Here is a 12,085-nt window from a genome sequence, read left to right as displayed (position 1 = left end):
GCAGGATGAACAGTTGCGAAAAATCCGCATGCGCCAATACCGGGGCGTCCGAGAGAGCAGCTTTGAGGTCTTGAAACGCATCCTCTTGCGGTTGCTGCCACTCTATCTTCCGTCCATTCACCCCGGTGGGAGCCCCCTTCAGCAGGTCTTGCAGGGCTCGAGCTCGGCATGCAAAATTCATCACAAACAGCCGGTAGTAGCCGGCCAACCCCAAGAAGGCCTGCACATCCTTCACCGTCTCCGGGGTAGGCCACCCCTGGATGGCAGCGACCTTTTCTAGGGATGGTCGAACGCCCTCTACCGAGACAGTATGCCCCAGGTACTCGATCTGGGTGCGGAACAGGTAGCATTTCTGGGGCTTGACCTTTAACCTGTACTTCTGCAGCCAGCCGAGCACCTGTCCTAACCGCCTCCTGTGGTCCTCGAAGGTGGCGGAATAGATGATAATATCATCCAGGTATATCAATGTGGCTTCAAAGTTGAGGTCTCCTAGACACCGCTCCATCAACCGCTGAAAAGTTCCGGGGGCGTTGGCCAGCCCAAACGGCATCCGATTGAACTCGAACAGTCCCATGGGAAGGATGAATGCCGTCTTGGCTCTGTCTTCCTCCGACATCGGCACCTGCCAGTATCCACTGGCCAGGTCAAGGGTTGAAAAGTACATTGCGTTCCCCAGGGCGGACAGAGACTCTTCTATGCGGGGCAGTGGATACGAATCCTTGATGGTGCAGGCGTTCAACTTCCGATATTCCACGCAAAACCGCAAAGTGCCATCTTTCTTCCGGACCAGGACAATAGGGGCCGCCCAAGGGCTTTGGCTTTCTCATATGACCCCCTTCCGAAGCATTTGGGCTAATAGAGTTTTCACTTCCTGATATAGCTGCGGTGGTATTTGCCGATATCGCTCCCGGATAGGGGCCGCTCCGCCGTTGGGATCCCATGCGTGATGGCCGTGGTACATCCGAAGTCGTCCTCGTGGCTGGCGAAGACACTGTAAAATTTCCCAAGAAGTGTCTCTACTTGGAGAAGATGGGCTGGCGCTAGGCTGGAAAGTTCAGCCCGCATCCTTTCCAGAATGACTCGACCTTTTTCTTGGGCTGCGGATGCGGTAGCCTGTTGGGTTCATATCGTTACTGCCCAAGGATCTTCGGGTTGCACCCGCAACTGGACTGCGGGGTCTGGCAGCAGCTCCTCCACTGGCCTTACTAGTTTGGCCATTTCGGCCCGGGGCTTCAGGGTGATATCCTCATCTTCCAGGTTGACACAACATACCAAGACGGTCCCCTCCTGCACTGTGGCCAGGGAGCGGGCCACCAGGATGCCAGGGTGCAGGCGCGCCGAGTAACAGGGTTCCACCTGCACCTCCACGCCCTCCAGTGGTATCGGGGCGCGGCTCGGCAGAGCCACCACTGTCTGCCCCGGAGGGAGCACGAGCGGGGGGCCCACCGGCGCGATGACCTTACCCAGCGCCTCACCCTCCTGACACTCCTGGAACACTCGCGCCTCCCGCACCAACAGCTGGAAGACCTGCCCCTGGACCGTGCGAGTACCCCACTGACTTAGGGTCTCCTGCGTGGAATCGTTGAGGAGTAGATTACCGAATTCCCGCAGTACATTCAAGCCCAAGATGATTGGATGACAGTCATTAGTCTCTCCTTGGGTCAGGACCACTCCCCGACGACCGAGGGGTTTACCACACAGTCATTTGAAGCCACACCACCCCGGTGACAGGTACCGGCAATTGGTTTGCAGCCACTAGTCGTATCATGGCCCCACTGGGTCCTTGCCGCTTCCGGGAAATGATGCCGGAAGTACGTTGCTGGCATGGTCGTTACCTGCGACACCGTATCCACTAGGCACCGCACAGCACGACCCTTGACTTCGGCCCATACGATTGGGCACTTAGCGACCAGTTCTTCGGGACTTCCACCACCCCTCATTGTGGCTTCCTGCTCCAAGCGGCGTCCCCCATGCCCGGAGCCCTCTAGTTTAATGCCCGCCGGGGTGTGTATCTCCCACGCCGCGGACACTCCCGGGCGAAATGGCCCAGTTCTCCACACTCATAGCACCAGGGCGGCGAGGCTCGGCCACCCCGGGTATTGCGAGGCCCCCAGGGCCTGGAGTTGTAGCCGGGTCGGCCGAGCGCGGGCTCCGTTCTTTTCTTCACTTCGGCCAGCTCACCCCGGATACTCTTCAGTTCTTGTCTCATTTCCTCTATCCATTGAGGTTCTTCGACTACACTTACAGAGGACTCCATGCTCCGGGCCTTCCCTACAGGAGCCGTAATCCCCTGCTCTTGCTCTCGCACCCGGGCCTGACTCCCCGCTTCAGAGAAGGCTAAACGTGGGTTCCCCCCGGACCTACTCCCGCAATGCCTGCTTGATTAGCGGGTCCCAGAGTCCAGTCACTAGCAGGTCACGCAGGGTAATGTCGATGGGCCCTATCCCTATTCCGTCCTTCCTTTCAATGGCAGTGTGTAGTTCCTGGAGGGCGTTCATATATTGGGTGATGGTCTCCCCCTCCCCCTGCATCCGACTGAACAACCGGGTCCTCAACTCCCCCATGTCTGTTGGATCACCGTGGGTCTCTTCCAGGATCTGCAGGACCCTGGCGAAGGTGTTACGACGCCCCGGGGGTCTCAACATTACCGACTTCCGGGCTTCCCCATTCAGCGCCATAAGGGCCACTTCAGCCTCTAAATCGGGGGTAATGGGGTGCATGCGGAAAAGGCCCCGCATACGTTCTGTCCAGCTCCACAACAGCGTATTGGAGCCAGAAAACCGGGCATGTTACTTAGCATAGCCCCCAGGGAAATGCTGGAGCAGGGACCCCCATCATCCGCAGCGCCCGCAGCCCCACTCTGGTCAGGTGCCCCACCATCTGTGCTCGGAGACTTCATCCTGCTGACTACGCCAAATGTGGTGTTTGCAGGTACACAGGATGCAGTGACGAGTCGCGAGACGATTCGGTGCTTTTTATAATAGCGTTTATGGGACTAGAGGGAACTTTCCTCAGTCACGGCCTGATCACCAACAAAAAGGGGGTAACACAGGTTGCCCGCGCAGGGGCTCTAAACAGGCAAACACAGATGTAGAGCACACCACTACTTCCGGCAACGGCCGGTCACTATAGGGCCTCGGTATGGCCGACTATGGGTCCTTAATTATAGTCTATTTAGCCGTCCAGATGTCCCTCGCCATTCGGGTTGGTGGTCTTTCGGCGTAATAGTTGCTGGGCCCAGTTGCTGAAATGTTGGTGAAGTCTTCGCGCCCACCGGCGCGCTGGTGACACTGGAGTTCCGCAGGCCCCGGCGGAGTCCTTGTGTGGAAGGGCCTCAGTCCCCGGACTGGGGCAAGCGGCAGCCATGTGAGGTGGTGGATGACAGGCCACCTGCGCAGCTAACGGCTGCGACGGGAAGTCCACGGTCAGCGGAGGCCCGGCCCCTGCTGCGGGCCGGAGCGGGACAGCGGTGGCCGCCGACTGCACGATACCTGCTGTGGCCACAGGTGAGAGCGGGGCGCCTGCGGGTCGCGGGAAACAGGCCGCAGCCACGGGCCGAGAGGAGGCGGCAGTGGCCACGGGTGACCGGGAGCAGGCCGCAGCCGTGGGCTGAGAGGAGGTGGCAGCGGCCGCGGGCTGTACTGTGGCCGCAGCGGCTGCGGGCTGGAGTGGGACAGCAAGTCTCGGATGATCGCCTGGGCACCGTCCCTCTGGAGTCCTCAGTGAGCGTCCTCTCTCGCACTGGTAAGACGCTCTAGCCTTCAGTCGCTCCCACGCTCTCCTGCAGTCTCTGTCCTCGTCTGCTGACTGGAGAATTCCCCGCCTCCTTTATAGTGGTCCTTCCCCCAGCCCATCTGTCCGTCATAACAGTCCGTCCTCGAATCCTGTCCCCCGGGAACAGTTTCCCCCGGAACCCAGATAACGGCTCCTTTGGTTCCGGCCCGGACACTCGACGGCGGCCGTTTCTCCCACAGCATTATCTGAAATGTCTGTCCTATAAAGTCAAGTGTGAACCCTGCTGATGGTAACATCACCAGTTAGGGTCCAGTCACACCAAACGATGCACCAGTGATCCCGACAATGATACGACCTGGTCAGGATTGCTGGTGCATCGCTACATGATCGCTGGTGAGCTGTCAAACAGGCAGATTTCACCAGCGATCAGGAAAAGCAAGGACGCTGGTATCCAAGGTAAATAGCAGGTAACTAAGCACGCGCGGCACTTAGTTACCTGCTGATTACCTTGGATACCAGCTTCCAGCACGAGCACGCTGGTATCCAAGGTACACAGCGGGTAACTAAGCGCCACACGCGCTTGGTTACCCGATATTTACCTTGGATACCAGTTCCCAGCGTCTGCTTACAGCGCTGGGAGCTCACTGATCGTTGGTCTCCCACTGCCACACGTTATGCGTGCTGGCCAGCGGGAGACCAACGATCAAAAAATGGCCGTCCGATCAGTGATACCCAGTGGGGGGGCCGGTTGCTGATAGGTGTCACACACAGCGAGATCGCTGATGCGTCACAAAATCAGCGATCTCGCTAGCGATCTCGCTATGTGGGACGGGCCCCTTAGGCCTCTTTCACACTTCTGTCTTTTGATGTCAGTCGAAATCCGCCCTTTTTTGTCTGCGTTGAAAAGACTGACGTTGACTGATCCGGATCCGTCGCCGTCCGTCGTCTGCTAGAATGGATATCTCTCTCTCTCACACTGGCTGCTGCGACAGATCAGTTAAAAAAATAGATCCAGTGCATCAGTTTTTCCAATCTGCACTGGATCCTTTTTTTTCACACTTTGACGGATTGTGACTCATGCAAAAAGACTGAAGTGTTAAAGAGGCCTTAAACAGATATCTAGGAAGGAAATCTTTATATTGGGACCAGATAATGGAAATTTCAAATTATAATTGATGCTATTTATACCCATTCACCCAGCCCCCGCATCCCCAGTCCCACTAACAGGAGCTCTGTGGAACGCTCGCTCTGTCTGCAACAAGCTTTCCTACATCCATGATCTTTTTGTTACTACCAAACTTTCCTTCCTCGCCATCACCGAAACCTGGCTCACCCCTTCTGACACAGGGTCTCCTGCTGCACTTTCATATGGTGGCTTCCACCTTTCTCACACTCCCCGCCCCACCAGCAAACATGGCGGAGGAGTTGGTCTTCTCCTGTCAGATACCTGCTCCTTCACCCCAATCCCACTGCCACCCTCTGTTACCCTCCCTCCCTTTGAGGTGCACTCTGTGCGCATCTACTCCCCCTCCAACCTCCAACTGGCTGTCATCTACCGGCCCCCAGGGCCTGCCACCACCTTCTTTGACCACTTCACCACCTGGCTACTCCATTTCCTTTCCGCGGACATCCCTACTATCATCATGGGCGACTTCAACATCCCCATTGACACTTCCCTCTCAGCTTCCACTAAACTTCTATCTCTCACTTCCTCCTTCGGCCTCACTCAGTGGTCTTCTACAGCCACCCACAAAGATGGCCACACACTGGACCTCATCTTCACCCGCCTCTGCTCCCTATCTAACCTCTCTAACTCACCTCTTCCTCTCTCTGACCACAACCTTCTCACATTCTCTTCCCTCTCCACTCCATGTCTACAATCCCCACCCCACAAACTTTCACACCCTCGCAGAAATCTTAAACACCTTGACCTACACTCATTCTCTGAATCCCTCCTCCCTCTCACAGATATAAGTTCCTTACACAATGCGGATGATGCTGCTGCTCTATATAACACTACAATAGCTGTAGCTTTGGAATCTGCTGCCCCACTTACACATACCAAAGCTCGCAAAATCAACAGACAGCCCTGGCACACCAGCCTGACCAAAGAACTGAGGCGAGCTTCCAGGGCTGCTGAGCGCAGATGGAAAAGATCCCACTCCAACGAGCACTTCATCGCATTCAAACAGTCTCTCACTACTTTCAAGACCACACTCGCCACAGCTAAACAAACCTACTTCTCATCGCTCATATCCGCCCTGTCTCACAACCCTAAACAGCTATTCAACACCTTCAATTCTCTCCTCCGTCCCCCAGCACCTCCTCCCTCCCCACTCATCTCAGCTGAAGACTTTGCCTCATTTTTCAAGCAGAAGATTGATAACATCAGAGACAGTTTTGGTCCACAACCCCCAGAGCCCCTTCTCCCGTCTTCCCAGCCCTCCACCTCCAAAACCAACTTCTCCACCATTACAGAAGATCGACTCTCCACTCTACTCTCAAGATCACATCTCACCACTTGTGCACTTGACCCGATCCCTTCCCACTTCATCCCAAACCTCGCCACAGTCTTCATCCCAACCCTAACCCATCTCTTCAACCTATCACTAACAACTGGTGTTTTCCCCTCAAGCTTTAAACATGCCTCAATCACACCTATCCTCAAAAAGCCCTCTCTTGACCCATCCTCTGTATCTAGCTATCGCCCTATATCACTTCTCCCCTATGCCTCCAAGCTACTGGAACAACACGTCTACCTTGAACTGTCCTCCCATCTCTCTTCTTGCTCCCTCTTCGACCGCTTACAATCTGGCTTCCGGTCACACCACTCCACCGAAACTGCCCTTACTAAGGTCACCAATGACCTCTTAACCGCCAAGAGAAAGCGACACTACTCTGTCCTCCTCCTCCTGGACCTGTCGGCTGCCTTTGACACAGTGGACCATTCCCTACTATTACAGACCCTCTCATGCCTTGGCATCACAGACTTGGCCTTGTCCTGGATCTCATCATACCTAACAGACCGGACATTCAGCGTCTCCCACTCACACACCCCCTCCTCACCTCACCCCCTATCTGTCGGAGTCCCACAAGGTTCAGTCCTAGGACCCCTGCTCTTCTCCATTTACACCTTTGGCCTGGGACAGCTTATAGAATCTCATGGCTTTCAGTATCATCTCTATGCTGATGACACACAGATCTACATCTCTGGACCAGATATCACCTCCCTGCTAACCAGAATCCCTCAATGTCTGTCCACTATTTCATCCTTCTTCTCTACCAGATTTCTGAAACTTAACATGGACAAAACAGAATTCATCATCTTTCCCCCATCTCACATGACCACCCCAACGAACCTATCCATTACAGTAAATGGCTGCCCACTCTCCCCAGTCCCACAAGCTCGCTGCCTCGGGGTAATCCTTGATGCTGATCTCTCCTTCAAACCACATATCCAAGCCCTTTCCACTTCCTGCCGACTTCAACTCAAAAATATTTCATGAATCCGTTCATTCCTCAACCAAGAATCTGCAAAAACCCTAGTCCATGCCCTCATTATCTCTCGCCTTGACTACTGCAACCTCCTGCTCAGTGGCCTCCCCTCGAACTCTCTCGCACCCCTCCAATCTATTCTAAACTCCGCTGCCCGACTAATACACCTGTCCCCCCGCTATTCCCCAGCTTCTCCCCTCTTTCAATCCCTTCACTGGCTCCCCATTGCCCAGAGACTCCAGTACAAAACCCTAACCATGACATACAAAGCCATCCACAACCTGTCTCCTCCATACATCTGTGACCTTGTCTCCCGGTACTTCCCTGCACGCAACCTCCGATCCTCACAAGATTTCCTTCTCTACTCCCCTCTTATCTCCTCTTCCCACAATCGCATACAAGATTTCGCTCGTGCATCACCCCTACTCTGGAACTCTCTACCACAACATATCAGACTCTCACCTACCATCGCAACCTTCAAAAAGAGCCTGAAGACCCACCTCTTCCGACAAGCCTATAACCTGCAGTAACCACCGATCGACCAAACCGCTGCATGACCAGCTCTACCCTCGCCTACTGTATCCTCACCCATCCCTTGTAGATTGTGAGCCTTCGCGGGCAGGGTCCTCTCTCCTCCTGTACTAGTTATGACTTGTATTGTTCAACATTATTGTACTTGTTTTTATGTATACCCCTTCCTACATGTAAAGCGCCATGGAATAAATGGCGCTATAACAATAAATAATAATAATAAGAAGAAGAAGAAAAGTGACGAGGCTCGGCATGGTGTATATGACCATACGAATAGCAGGTCATCCACATAGTAACCATACCAAACCACGTCACTAAAAAAAGCAATGTCACTATTAAACATAAACTTTTCTTCCCACCATGACACTAGGAGCGCCAGTACAAGGGCACAGTATGGAGGCTCAGTATATCGAAGGTGTGCAGAGTATGGGGGCATTAACTGAAAGAGGAATGTGCCAGGGCACATTATGGTGGGGCAGTATACAGAAGTAGGGGCCGAGTAAGGGCCCATTATGGTAGGGCAGTATACAGAAGGAGGGGCAGTGCAAGGACACATTATGGTGGGGCAGTATGCAGAAGGAGGGGCCGTGCAAGGACACATTATGGTGGGGCAATATACAGAAGAAGGGGTTGTGCAAGGACACATTATGGTGGGGCAGCATACAGAAGAAGGGGCCGTGCAAGGGCACATTATGATGGGGCAGTATACAGAAGGAAGGACCATTCAAGTGCATGTTATGGTGGGGAAGTATAGAGAAGGAGGGGCCGAGTAAGGAAACATTATGGTGGGGCAGTATACAGAAGGAGGAGCCATGTAAGGGCACATTATGATGGGGCAGTATACAGAAGGAGGGACAATTCAAGTGCACGTTATGGTAGGGTAGTATACAGAAGAAGGAGCCGTACAAGGACACATTATGATGGGGCAGTATACAGGAGGGGCCGTGCAAGGACACATTATGATTGGGCAGTATACAGAAGGAGGGGTCATGCAAGGACAAATTATGATGGGGCAGTATACAGAAGGAGGGGCCGTGCAAGGGCACATTATGGTGGGGCAGTATACAGAAGGAGGGACAGTGCAAGGACACAGTGTTAAGATCTGAGGTTGTGGTTGTTGGTTGTAATAATCAACCAAGTAGGTTAACAATGCAACTATTTTTTTATTCCATATGTCCATAGTTTTACAACAAATCCAGGTCGATGGCCAAAATACAATGCCCCCAGTCCACAAGAACCCTTCCGGGGGCCGAACCCTTCCAGGGGCCAATAGTTCCACTGCCACTGAACCAGGCGATACTCACTGTCTCCCAACTTTTGGTTGGCCCACAGATTTCGTATCTCCCAACATTATGGTCTGTAGTTACAGACCAGGCTCCTCCAGATGACAAATAACACAACAGACATCCATGTTTCCAGGATCAGCAATCCTTAAGAAAGTTTGTGAAATCCATACACCAAATCCCTCAACCACAGCAGGGAGATCCAGCCCAGCCAGCAACCGATCACCAAAACTCCATAGGCCATCCATGCACCTCAGCCAGGATCCTCTCCCTTCAAAGTCACTCCAACAACTGACTGACTAAATCTGCATCATCTTTTTCTCTCTTCTCCTTAGACATTTTCCTTTAGCTCAAAGAATGAAGCATATTTCAACCTCCCATCACCTGGGCTTGCATATGAGACCCACTGTGGTGACCGCTCACCTGGGTCTACTATCCCTTTCAACACAATGGGCCTAAAGGTACTGTCACACTTAGCGATGTACCAGCGATCCCGACCAGCGATATGACGCAGTCAGGATCGCTGGTACATCACTAAGTGGTCGCTAGTGAGCTGCCACACAGGCAGATCTCACCAGCGACATCGCTGGGGACGGGGGTCGCTACTTACCTGTCAGACAAGGCGATCCTGCGTCCTCCCGCCCGGCTCCACGCGTCGCTCGTCGTCACAGCAGGAAGCGCCGCAGGAAGCTGACGACGAGAAACGGTCCAGCCTGTTCTCGCGCGATCAGCGATAACCAGCGGGGGAGCGGGTTGTAGGTAAGTATCAGACACAGCGATATCGCTAGCAATATCGCTATAACGTCACAAGTTATAGCGATATTGCTAGCGATATCGCTTAGTGTGACAGGCCCTTAAGGCTGGGAGTACTATGACCTGAGACCTTGAGATACAGATGAGATTAATGGAATGATTGCTTTACATTTCCCTTTATCAATCTCCTGTCTGGCAATAGGTATACATAAGATCCAGCCTGCCCGTCTTCCTCTGCTTACTGTCACTGAATGTAAACATTGATTCTTGAGGATGAACTGACGAGCAAGCAAATCACTAAGGGGTACTTCACACACAGCGAGATCGCTAACGAGTTCGCTGATGCGTCACCGATTTTGTGACGCATCAGCGATCTCGCTGCGTGTGGCACGCATCAGCGACCGCCCCCCCGCCGGGTATCGCTGGTCGTGCAGGAATGTCCTGGGCCATTTTTTGATTGTTGGTCTCCCGCTGGCCAGCATGCATCGCTGCATGTGGCAGCGGGAGATCAACGATCAACGAGCTCCCAGCGCTGTAAGCAGATGCTGGGAACTGGTATCCAAGGTAAATAGCGGGTAACTAAGCGCGCGCGTCCCTTAGTTACCCGCTGTGTACCCTGGACACCAGCGTGCTCGTGCTGGGAGCTGGTATCCAAGGTAAACAGCGGGTAACTAAGCGCCACGCGCGCTTAGTTACCCGCTGTTTACCTTGGATACCAGCTCCCAGCGCGAGCACGCTGGTATCAAAGGTACACGGCGGGTAACTAAGGGACGCGCGCGCTTAGTTACCCTCTATTTACCCTGGTTACCAGCGTCCTCGCTGGTCCTGATCGCTGGTGAAGCTGCCTGTTTGAGAGCTCACCAGCGATCATGTAGCGACACACCAGCGATCCTGACCAGGTAGTATCGTTGTCGGGATCGCTGGTGCGTCATTTAGTGTAATGAGACCCTTATGAAACAAATCAAATCACAAGCAAATAACTAATAAAACACAACAATATTGATGCAACCGGTGCTCCGTGCTGGAAAAGTCTGCATCCCGTAGAGCTGTGGACTCTACTCTATGTGCATTGGCCCAATAGTTTTTAGTCTGTGGCCAGCTCCTCACAGGCACATTATGGGGAGATTGGTATACAAGAGGCACAGAGGAAGGGCACAGTGTAGTGGATCAGAATAGAGAAGATGGGCACAATATGAGGGGCAGTATACAGAAGGAGAGACAGTACGAGGGCACATTATGGTGTGGCAATATACAGGAGGGGGACAATGCAAGGGCACATTATGGTGTGGCAATATACAGGAGGGGGACAGTACAAGGGCACATTATGGGTGGATTGGTATACAAAAAAAAGTGCATGGGCACACTATGGTGGGATAGTAAAAATGACAATGGATAGTGCAAAGGCTCAGTAGACTGGAAAGTTTTCAGAAAGACAGATAGTGTGATGGCATAGTATAGGGGTCAGTTTACAGAAGGAGGGTAACCTGACTTACAATTGACGGCTGCACTAAGTTTGGTGCTGTGTTTATGTACTGAATGTGATTAAATGAGTACGTAATCACATTCAGTACATAAACACAGCACCAAAATTAGTACTGATGAAGGTGTGGTGTGATGTTCATGTACTAATGAATGTTCGAGTGATGCATTTATGTATTAATGGAAGTTCTGTTGATGTATTCATGTACTGATGATGGTGGTTCTGGTGATGTATTCATGTAATGATGGTGGTTCTGCTGACATGTTCAAGTACTGATGGTGATTCTGAGATAAAGTGTGTGTATATGCATACCTCCCCAGGACACACCGTTCAGGTCAGCTGCATGAATGTATATATATGTCTATATATATGTCCATATATATGCGTGTATTCTTACCTCCCCAGGACACACTGCTCAGGTCGATTTTAAGTATATTGTGTGTATAAATAATGTGTGTATATAAACATACCTACCAGGACACACGGCTCAGGTCAGCTGCAGGACTTTGAGCTCGCACTGCATTACGGGAGTGTTTAGTGAGGAGTCAGCAATCTTTTTGTGACGTGATGCTTCCGAGTCCTGTATGTTTTTGCGTGAGCGCTGCAGTTATACAACAAACTGATTGCTGCATCTTACTAAAAATAATGCAGCAAGAAAAATTCAGGTACTGCATACAGAATCCAGAGAATATAACACAGGAAACTACAGTACAATGTACAAGTGCTTCTCACTAAATTAGAATATCATCAAAAAGTTTAATTTATTTTAGTTCAATTATACAGAGTCATCACAGAGTGATCAATTTCA

The 12,085-nt window shown here is 52.4% G+C and overlaps 1 protein-coding gene across 4 annotated transcripts in view; it reads right to left on the bottom strand.

Moving 5' to 3' along the window:
• The window catches only part of ASPDH (aspartate dehydrogenase domain containing), a 131,348-nt gene extending 119,546 nt beyond the window's left edge, over positions 1-11,802 (bottom strand). The window contains exon 1 of one of the 4 annotated variants that reach the window (XM_073552268.1): positions 11,752-11,802. The gene's annotated coding sequence lies outside the window, so the exon portion shown is untranslated. Of the gene's footprint in view, positions 1-11,674; positions 11,718-11,747 lie in introns of those variants that run through there. The other 3 variants (XM_073552272.1, XM_073552270.1, XM_073552269.1) reach the window with 3 other exon arrangements.
• Between the last annotated feature and the right edge of the window lie 283 nt (positions 11,803-12,085).

Source organism: Dendrobates tinctorius, unplaced genomic scaffold (assembly GCF_039654945.1).
Source record: "Dendrobates tinctorius isolate UK_male_01 unplaced genomic scaffold, ASM3965494v1 ptg000189l, whole genome shotgun sequence".
NCBI classification, from domain to species: Eukaryota; Metazoa; Chordata; class Amphibia; order Anura; family Dendrobatidae; genus Dendrobates; species Dendrobates tinctorius.
Note: the sequence above shows the minus strand (reverse complement) of the source record. Positions and strands in the feature narration are given on the sequence as shown.